The sequence below is a fragment of the Rissa tridactyla genome, chromosome 1 (genome assembly GCF_028500815.1).
Source record: "Rissa tridactyla isolate bRisTri1 chromosome 1, bRisTri1.patW.cur.20221130, whole genome shotgun sequence".
NCBI classification, from domain to species: domain Eukaryota; kingdom Metazoa; phylum Chordata; class Aves; order Charadriiformes; family Laridae; genus Rissa; species Rissa tridactyla.
The window spans coordinates 141,809,957-141,819,486 of NC_071466.1; positions in this window are offsets into that span (position 1 = coordinate 141,809,957).

Below are 9,530 nucleotides of genomic sequence, written 5' to 3' on the forward strand. Positions count from 1 at the left end.
TTAGTTGTCTTCAAATACCATACGTAAGTGAATCAGACCTGCTAATTAATTCTGTTGTTCTGGTTTTGTTTGCAAATTATAATGAACTTAGATCATTATGAAATCTAGTAATATCTACTTGTGCAAAAAGTAAATTGACTAATACTAATAATGCACAGGTTTGACAGAAGAGATTCTCAAGTATTTTGATGCAAATGTATTTTATTATGTTAAATAAGTGTTACAGACTCCAGGAAAAAAAAAAAAAAAGGGAGAGTTGCTGAGGACAGTCTTTAACATAAAGGAAACCTGAATTTTATCAAATTACTTGTTCTTATGCTGGAGAAGGAGAGATATTTTAAGCTGGTGCTTACGGATAAGGCAAGACGTTACTGTCAGTTGCAACTCTACCGATCTCAGGGCCATGAATGTAGCCCAGAGCAGAATCTTATCTCTGCTTTTGGATGCAGAGTCTGCACTCACAGAAACCAAACCAAAACTCTTCAGTAGTGCCAGTGAAAGCAGGATCAAGCATGTAACATTTTTCTTCCAGCGTAAATCCTTTATGTCTCCTTTGATGCTCCTTCCTGTCCTTTAGAAACTCATTGCCACTTCTTGGTCCAGAGGAGTTTATTAGTTACTGTCATTGTTACCTAGCTGGGAGGGTAGGGCTATTCTCCTTTACACTCTAATCCCAGGAGAGTCAAGTTTTGGTTACAGCCTCTAAACTTCATAGCAGTGAATCCTACTTAATGTTGTGGTCTAGGGTCCTGCACTAACGTTACTGAATCTGTCCCATCGGATAACTTTATATTCTTTGTTCTATACTTTGGAGGTTCACAACTTCTACACTGCATCAGGCAGACAAACAAATACCTCACATAAACAGTAGATATTGGAGTTCTTTGACTGAAACATGATTTTTTAATAGAAAATGCTTAATGATAACAATTGTCTGAAAGTGGAAAACTGGAATAGCTCTGAGGTTTCTGTCTCACCTACACTGGGTTAGGCTACTTTACCCTGTCTCTTTTTCTGTACTGTTTTCAGAGGCAGTACAAAACTCCCCAGAAAACACACTCTCCCCAGATTGTAGCCAGCATATATAATTTTACTGTTATTTCATTATATAATTTAGCCTTCCATTCTTCTCCTTTTAAAACTCCCACACGATGCATGGCTTATATCTTTCATATTTCCAATCAAAAACCATGCTATTTAGAGACAGAAAATAATTTTCAAACTAAGCTTATGAATTATCTTCAGTATTTCTGAAAGTGGATGAGTCTATGAAAGTGTTGACCCAGTTCTAGCACACAGAATGCCCCCACCTCCTGCTTCAGAGACCTGGTGTTATTCTGCTTTTTCTACCTGGTACCTAGTTGATCTATGATTTTTTTCTGCAGCTCAAATAACAGCTGTCTTTCCATAAGTAGAACGACCATTTTAGTATCAGTCTCTGTAGATTGCTTGGAGATCCTTTGGAAATGAAAGCTAGGCTTGTCACGTGGTGAAACTTGCCCAAAACTACCACTCAGACAAAATGAGACCTGAACTGCTTTGCCGGCTTTAACACTTCAGATGATCCTGGTATGTACTGGGAAAAACAAGGAAAGCGCAAATAGGTGTGATGGGGAAAGCTCACCCAAAGCTCTGAACTACATCTGCCCTGTTCCAAATGATTCAGGTATGCAACAGAAAGAAACAAGAAGCACAGAGGAACCCTTTACAACTTTACATCCTTGTAACCCTTGTAACTGTTTTAGTGACCCCAGAAGTGACCATTAATTTGCTTAACATATGGAGAAAACTAAAGCAGCCTGGGCTGACCTGAAAATGAGGTAATTGGTGACTTACTGGCCATCTCAGTTAGGCAGCAATAAATAGTGAAAACAATTGTCTCTGAGGGAAGAAACCACATCCACAGATGTATACAACATCATCCAGAAGGCTTTGCTTGAGATGGAACTGATACATGTACAACCTGGGCCACCAGGCAGGTCTTGGACACTTTTACTAGCTAGAGTAAGTGGAGTCGAGTAAGCTGTCACGGCCAAAGCTGTCTTGACTCGGGGAGCTTTATTTAATTTAATTTGTTGCCAACCAGCACAAACTTTTGATTGCTGATTTGGATATTCAGAAAAAAAGAAAAAGTAAACAACTAAACAAGCATTTAGGGAAACACATTTCCTCCCATTTCTCCAGCTCATCTTCAGCCAAACACTGCTCCCACCCCTGCCTGGTCCTAGCTTCCCTTGGTTTTGCCATACCTTACACTCAGTCTCTCTCAATTCCTTCAGGGATGTGATCGGCAGTGCAGGAATCTGAGGTTGGAACATAATGGTTTCTCTCTGACAGTTCATGCATTTTATTCATTTTCCTGTGCTCTGGCACGGGTCACCCACAGGCTACAGTCTTTCGGGGGTGCCCCTGCTCTGGTATGGGTTCTCCATGAGCCACAGTCCCTCAGGCATGTCCCTGCTCTGACGTGGAGCTTCTCCTTCCAAGGGTGCATCTCCAGCCATGTCCCCATCAATGTCTTCTTCCATGTGTCTCCTCACATATCTCCTCCCTTTTATGGGTGCTGCTCTTTCTCAAATCTGTTTGAGCAGGGGTGCCACATGCTCTGACATGGATCTTCTGACTGGCTCTGACAGGTTGAGGTTTCTGGAGCACCATGGGCTGTTCACATCCATTTCAGAGTTAACTGTAAGTAGCTGTGACAGGCATGGGGCAGCTCACTGACTCCTCCCGCACACGGCAGCCCTGCAGCCCCCTGTTACAGAAGCCCTGCCAGTTGTTGCCCTGAGTCCATGGTGCCACTCACAGTCATACTGGAGTTTTGGGTTGGGGGGTGCGTGTTCTGCAAAGAGTGTGTGAGTGTGCATTTCATAGCTAGAAATTGCCAGCCACCCGTTAATACCATCTCCCTTAGTAAATGGAACTTATATCTTAAGTCACTGAGTTGCATTCTTTTCTTGTGGCTACCTCACCCTAAGTTGCCCAGCACAACTTGCTTTCCTTTTAAAATTGTTTCTTTATTGTCTTGTTCAAGAATATGCTGCATACCAGGTGGCATATTCATATCCTTTCTGGGAGGCAGACTCTGACCAGGAATCTTTTGCAGGGAGGTATTTTCAATGAGACTTTTGTAGTCTGGACAACCCAACACCAACTCCAGGAAGAGGAGAAAATGTCCATGCTGTGGGAGCAATCAACTGGCAATGCCTGAGTCAAGGGAAGTGTCAGTGGGCTGCAGCAAATTGCAGCTCATGCTACCTGGGGTGCACTACTTTGATGTGTTTTCTCCTTTCTGGAAAAATATGAGAATATAACAGTAAAGGAATATGCTAACATAGATTATAAGAATATGCTAAAATATGAAGCTGCTTTAGCAGCTTTGTGATTTTTCCAGAGCTCAGAAGTTTGTCTAAATATGCAGTTCATTCTGCCTTCTGTAATAGTCAAAGTTTTAATAAAAGGTGTTTTCCCCTGTGGTTGAGTTGGGGAAATGCAGTTTTCTTACAGGATGTCCTTGAGGCAAAATAAGCTGAAAACTTTTATAAGAAGCAAAAATATCTCAGTCACTGCAGTGATGTTAACTTAATAACACTTCTCCATTTTATTAGGTAGCTGTATGGCCTTCAATCTCTACCACGGGATAGGTGCTTTCTCATCTTCTGAGGCCAAGACAGCAGATGACATTTTTCTCTACCAAGTGAAACACTCTAACACTCATCTCCGTGACATCCGCGGCAAATGTATAGATTTTAAACTGCCTTTTTTTTTTTTTTTTTTCCACCCAGGAAATGCTATCCCAAAAGGATAACATTTTCAAAAGTATCTTATGTCTGGTTTTTATTTAGACAACCACAGTTGCGTATAGCTATATAGTTTCAAAACCGTGATGTTTTCTTTCTGCTTTGTCATGTGACTATGTCTTGAAAAATAATCCAAACCAAAATATTACTGAAAGTCTGTGGTTACAGTGTTGCATTTATTTCAGCATTTTCAAGAGCTAATGGGACTTCAGCCCTGAAGAGCTAGAGGTAAATGTCTAAATTCTTTCAAAATTACACTTAGGCTTCTAAATAATTTGAATCCTTTTGCAAATTTTATGAAACATGTTCATAATTAAATAGAAGAGCAGATACTAAATACTTGTAAGTTGCAAGAAAATCCAACAAAATGCAAATCACAAGAGGAAAATGCACATTTTTTTCCCAGGCTTGCACTGTGATTTGTTTTTTGTTCCAGAGAAAGAAGGCACTGATAAATGTATCAATGAGCTTTGAAGAGAGCTGTTGCTCAAAGACAATTTGGCAGTGTTTTCTTGGCAGTATGTCAAGAGTAGGAGCTACCTTCTTGTTGCTGGTTCTGGCAAAGAAATCAGAGCTTTTCCAGTCCACAAATGGCAGAACATCAAAATGTTACAATGCTGTGTTCCTACAGATGATGAGGGGTTTCTTTCTTTAATGAAAGATAATGTGAATATACAGAATCCACATTTCAAATTTTACTGTGTAATGAGTATAATCCTACTATTGGAAGTGCTAAAGATCAGAGGGACAAGGCTTTTTTTCTAACTCTGCTTCTAATTCGTCGCATGGCTTTGAGGTAAGTCACTCCACATCTCTGCACCTCAATTTCCCCAACAGCAGGCTGGAGACAATAAGAGCTACCCCACTGGGCTGCTGTAAGGACAAATAGATCAGTATTTTTGAAAGGAGTGAGACTGCCATATAGAACTTGTTATGTAAGTGTGAAGTAATAAAATGCAAACTAATGAAATACGATCAGACCTGTCACTGCTCATTTTGTGTTGCATACCCCTTGGGACAAATGAACTGTGAGTGAGACCTGAAATATTCCAACATTACATCTGAACAACCACGGTAAAATGGGAAAATACTTATTTCAGATTCTAATCTGTATTAGCATCTTCTCCATCATTTTTACATTCACTCTTACATAGTGCATTGCAGCTTGACTCCTGCCTTTCTTGGGTGTCATTCTAAAAGACTTGTTTTGCCCATTGTCTCCCAGTTGTTCTCTCCTAAATACTTGACTCTATTGCCCTTCGTATCTGCACAGTGACACCACTCCTTTAATTTTATGCTTGTTTTGCTCTTGGGCTCAGAATACCTCTTAAGAAGGACCACCCCTGTGATAACTGTTCAGTCCCTTGGCCTGTTTGATGTCAGGCAAAAGCATTTGGGACGTCCCATACCACTGTCCACCCAGGGTCAAAGAGGCTAATTGATAGCACTGGGGTAGCACAATGGTCACAGGGAGCTCGGATGGCTACTGTAAATACTATGAACAAAGGACTAGATAGAGAGATGGGTGGGTAAATAACCATGGCCTCACCAGATATTCAGCTTTGCAGCTGCAGTTCTACTGGTGGTGACAGCAGTCTGAATGCACAGGTACCTGTTGGAGCCACCACCCACCTAATCTCAGAGGAGCTTTTTCTGGAATACCTTTGGCATTAGTTTAAGCTGTCTGTATCTTTTCACTCCTGTCTTGAAGCCACTGTGTTATTCCAGTGCTGGGCTTCTCACAAAATTCTGACAGATTCACTCATATCCTGCAGTCCTTTCACTAGTCTGTTCTTACTCTCCTCCCACACCTTGCTCCACCAGGCTACTACCTCCATCTGCACTCCCCAAACTGCTGATACTCCAGTTTTGCCTCCCTCCTGTTCTCCCAACCCAATCCAGTCCTAGTCAGAAGGGTCCTGCTTTTCCAGACTCTAATTTTCACCTTCAATTGCAAAGCATAGAGGAAGAAGGGACTGCTGTTTCTTCACCTCTGAAATATGGATGTAGGTAGCGGGCTTCTTTCCTCCTCTCCTATGACCTGATGCTTTCTTGGCATCCCTTGCACTCCACAGACAAGAGGCAGTTGGTGGCTGTAGACTGCAGTACCTTTTCTCCAGGTTCGTTTCTCACTCCTACTTTTACCCTTGCAAACATTTCTGCAAACACCTGAAGCCCATGACTGTATATTACCCTGTGCATTTTTTCCATCCTGTGTTTCCCTATTGATTTCCACTTCTTAATGACCATTTTTGACACATGGTTGTTGGCTCCAGTTGTGTTGAATACCTGTTAGCGCAAAAAGTAGGTTTGTCCATCATCCTAAGTGCTGGGTGAAAGAGAGTATGCACAGGCAAATATATTGCTGTATTTCTTTCTTGATTGCCTGTATACATTACATTTGCTGAAGTGTCTGTATTTCAGGCCTATAAAACATCACGTCCAGCGTACACATGCATCTGCCTTTTTCTTTCCTTGCTGCACTGTTTTCCAAACTTGGTATCTCTGTGGGGAGCTGAACTACACTCTAAGCATGCACTGAATATCACTCTCTCCATTACATACATTCTGATTACATGTGCCTCAGGTGAACACTGTCAGACTGGGATGTTTTACATATTTGCTGCAATGTAAGGCTCAGCATAGGAAGCACAGTGTATCATGGGAATGCATGCAACTTCACCGGGGCGTGGGGTACAACTGAAGGCACAGAGTGCGTTTTGACATGGCGATAATCATGATGTGGGCAGTGCAGCATGTGAAGATGTAGCTGTGTTTAATGCAGTGTGAGGTGTGGCAGAAAAGGTGCATGTGTGTACAAGTGTCTCTGGAGTGAACGTGTTGTGGTATGTCCAGCATAAGGTGCAGGACGTAGCCTCTCTGTGTGTGTGGTCAAGGTGGTGTGGTCACAGATGCGTATTTGTTGTGGGAATGATATGCAATGACTTTGGCTATTTGATGTGATGTATTTTCAGCCCTGCTCACTGTGTGTTTGGCAGCAAAGTGTCTTCAGACCCCAGGTAATGGAGGTAGGTGATGCTGCTGCATGAAAGTATATCTCAGCCTTCTGTCATCTCTGTGAGAGAGAAGGTGGCCAGGCAGGCAATGACATCAAAGGGTAAGGAAAGCTTTCTGTTCCTGCTAATCTCGCTGCACCCTGAGGGGAAAAAGGGCAGATGCTACTGGAGGAATAATAGGATACTGGAAGAGAGAGGAGGAAGAGCCAGTCTCAGCTACAAACTGAAGAAAAGGTAGAGGAAGAAGACTCTATGTTTGATGAGGATATATATCATAAACTCCTGATCTCCCTGACATGTTAGGAGACACTCTCAAGTTCCACAGGCAGTTGCCATCCTCTTGCAGACCCCCTGTGCTTCTAGACAGCTCCATCAGTCCTTTGGGAACATAGTGCTGAACACTGGCAGAAGACATCATATCTGGGAGACCAAAACCAGATTTCCAGCAGGAAGGAAACAGGCTGCAGATTTGGTGAAAATTGTGAGACATGTCATGTACAGATTGCATGCACACTGAACAGGGATGCTTTTGGCCCAATATACAGCAAAAAATTACATCCTCTGCAAACACTAGGGATTTACAGTCACTCACCTAAAGGCATGCTGCTACATGGAAGAGTATTGCAAACGGGTCAAGTAGCAAGCTAGCAAATATGAGGAGGAATGCTGACTGAAAAGGTTATATGAAGTGGCTCAAGAGTGGTAAGGTACACTGAAGGTTAGGAGAATGTCCTGCTAAAGGTTAACAGGGACTGCCACCTCCTGAAAGCTCCCTAAGTTTCTGAGCGGTGTGTGGACACTGCAGGAGACTGCTCAGATGATCAGAGAGGATTGTGGCAAAACAATAACACAGGGTCCTGAGCTCTGACAAAGATTCCTCTAATCAGGAGGGGCCGGGGAAAGTAGACAGGAAGTGAATTAGATCAATTTTTTCTTCAGCTAATAATCCAGTACATACAACCTTAATGCAGTTCTAGCAATGCCCTCACTTGAAAATGAGGATCTTTATGTTCTCCTGCTGCTTCCATGTATTACTATTTATAGCATTTATTAACAATCTTTTAATTCCCAAAGAACAATACAACATGCACATGATATTGGCCAGAGAAATCAAGGAGAACCAGAACCTTACTGTACAGAAAGGTACTGCAAGATCCAGCTATTTCAGGAGAATATTAACTAATTCCTGTAACACATGTATATCCAGGTATGAGCTGTGCTTTGGGACTCATATGAGCTTCCAGGAACACAAGTACCATGGGACTTGGAACATCCTCCTAAGGATTGGCAGCACCCGCTGGGGCAGCTGCTGTTCGTGGTCAGCTGTGCTCTGCCTGGGTCTGCGAGCGCCCTGCCAGCAATGAGCTCTCTAGTCACACTCTGTGGCTCATCCTGGGGGAGCATTTATCCAAGACTGAGTGACAGAAATGAGCTGGAGTTTCTCCCTCCGGTAGTCTTATTTCTGTTTTAATCAGTGTTTCTTTCATCTCAGACATGACTGTTTTATGGAAGTGAAAACATCAGTTTTTAGCATAATTCGGGACCTGTTATGTTAGCCCAGATATCCTTCACAGTGATGTTGTGAGGCTCTAATACCCCAGGCCATCTTTTCTCCCTGCTCCAGGAGGAAGCTTTCTTCCAAAGCAAAAGTCAGAGTGACTGGAGAGAGGATCTCAGGTGCAGTGATAGTGACCAAGGCAGAGTATTAATTACTTAACCGCTCTTAACCAGCTGAGCCCCTAGTTTCCCCCCGGTGTTGCTCCAATCCCATTTCCATAACCCACAGAATAAAGGTGACAGCCTTTGAGCACAGGCTAACATTTCACATACGGACCACGCAAATCACATTCAGCAAATGCGCCTGCCTGCTGCTTGTCTCAGCCATGGCACTGACACAAGCATGCAAAGCAGCACGGCAGGTACAAACATCACTGATGCACCATTTTCCTTGGAAAGGGGTGAGCGGGGGTGTGGGACAGGCCTGCTCAGGCATATGCCATAGGGGTTTTCTACTTGAGCCAGCAGACAATACCACAACCTAAACAGCAAAACAAGTTTGAAGCTGAAATTCAAATTATTTCAGATGATAGTGTAAGCTTTCAGCTGATCTCTGCCCACCTGCCTGGAGTCATGGCACCCTTCTGCCATACAGGGGGAGTTTGTTTTAGTCAGGATGGTGGATACGAGCACAGAAACTGCTGCTCTGGGCAGGCTCTGAGTTTGCATGGTGCAGATGAATTACTGCCTCTCCTTCAGCACTAGCAACAGAAGCTCACAGTGTGGCTCCACCATGTATGTAAGTGGGGAGGAGAAGACTCTATTAGGCCTAGCAAGCTTTATTCCTGTGAGTTTCAGCGTCCTAATTCTTGACTTCAGTGCTCCAAGCAACTCTCGCCCAGTGCACAGCAGGACGAGAGCTGATGGTCGCTCCTCCGCAGCATTGGCATGGCCCGTTTCTGCTGCTCCAGCCAGCAGCACCCGCACAAACCACAGGTGACGAGGAGGAGGGAGGAGGTGGAAGAAGCAGCACGTCTCTCGCTGCTTCCCCAGATGACAGCAGGCATCGCTTTCCTCCTCATGTGCTGCCAGTGCCTGACGCAGAGTTATGGCGCTGAGCAAATGGCGCCTGCTGGTCTCGCCAGCTCCCAGCAGGACTCCTTCCCTCTCAGCGCACAAATACCCACAAGGAAAAAAAGCCTAGATCTGCTGCTAC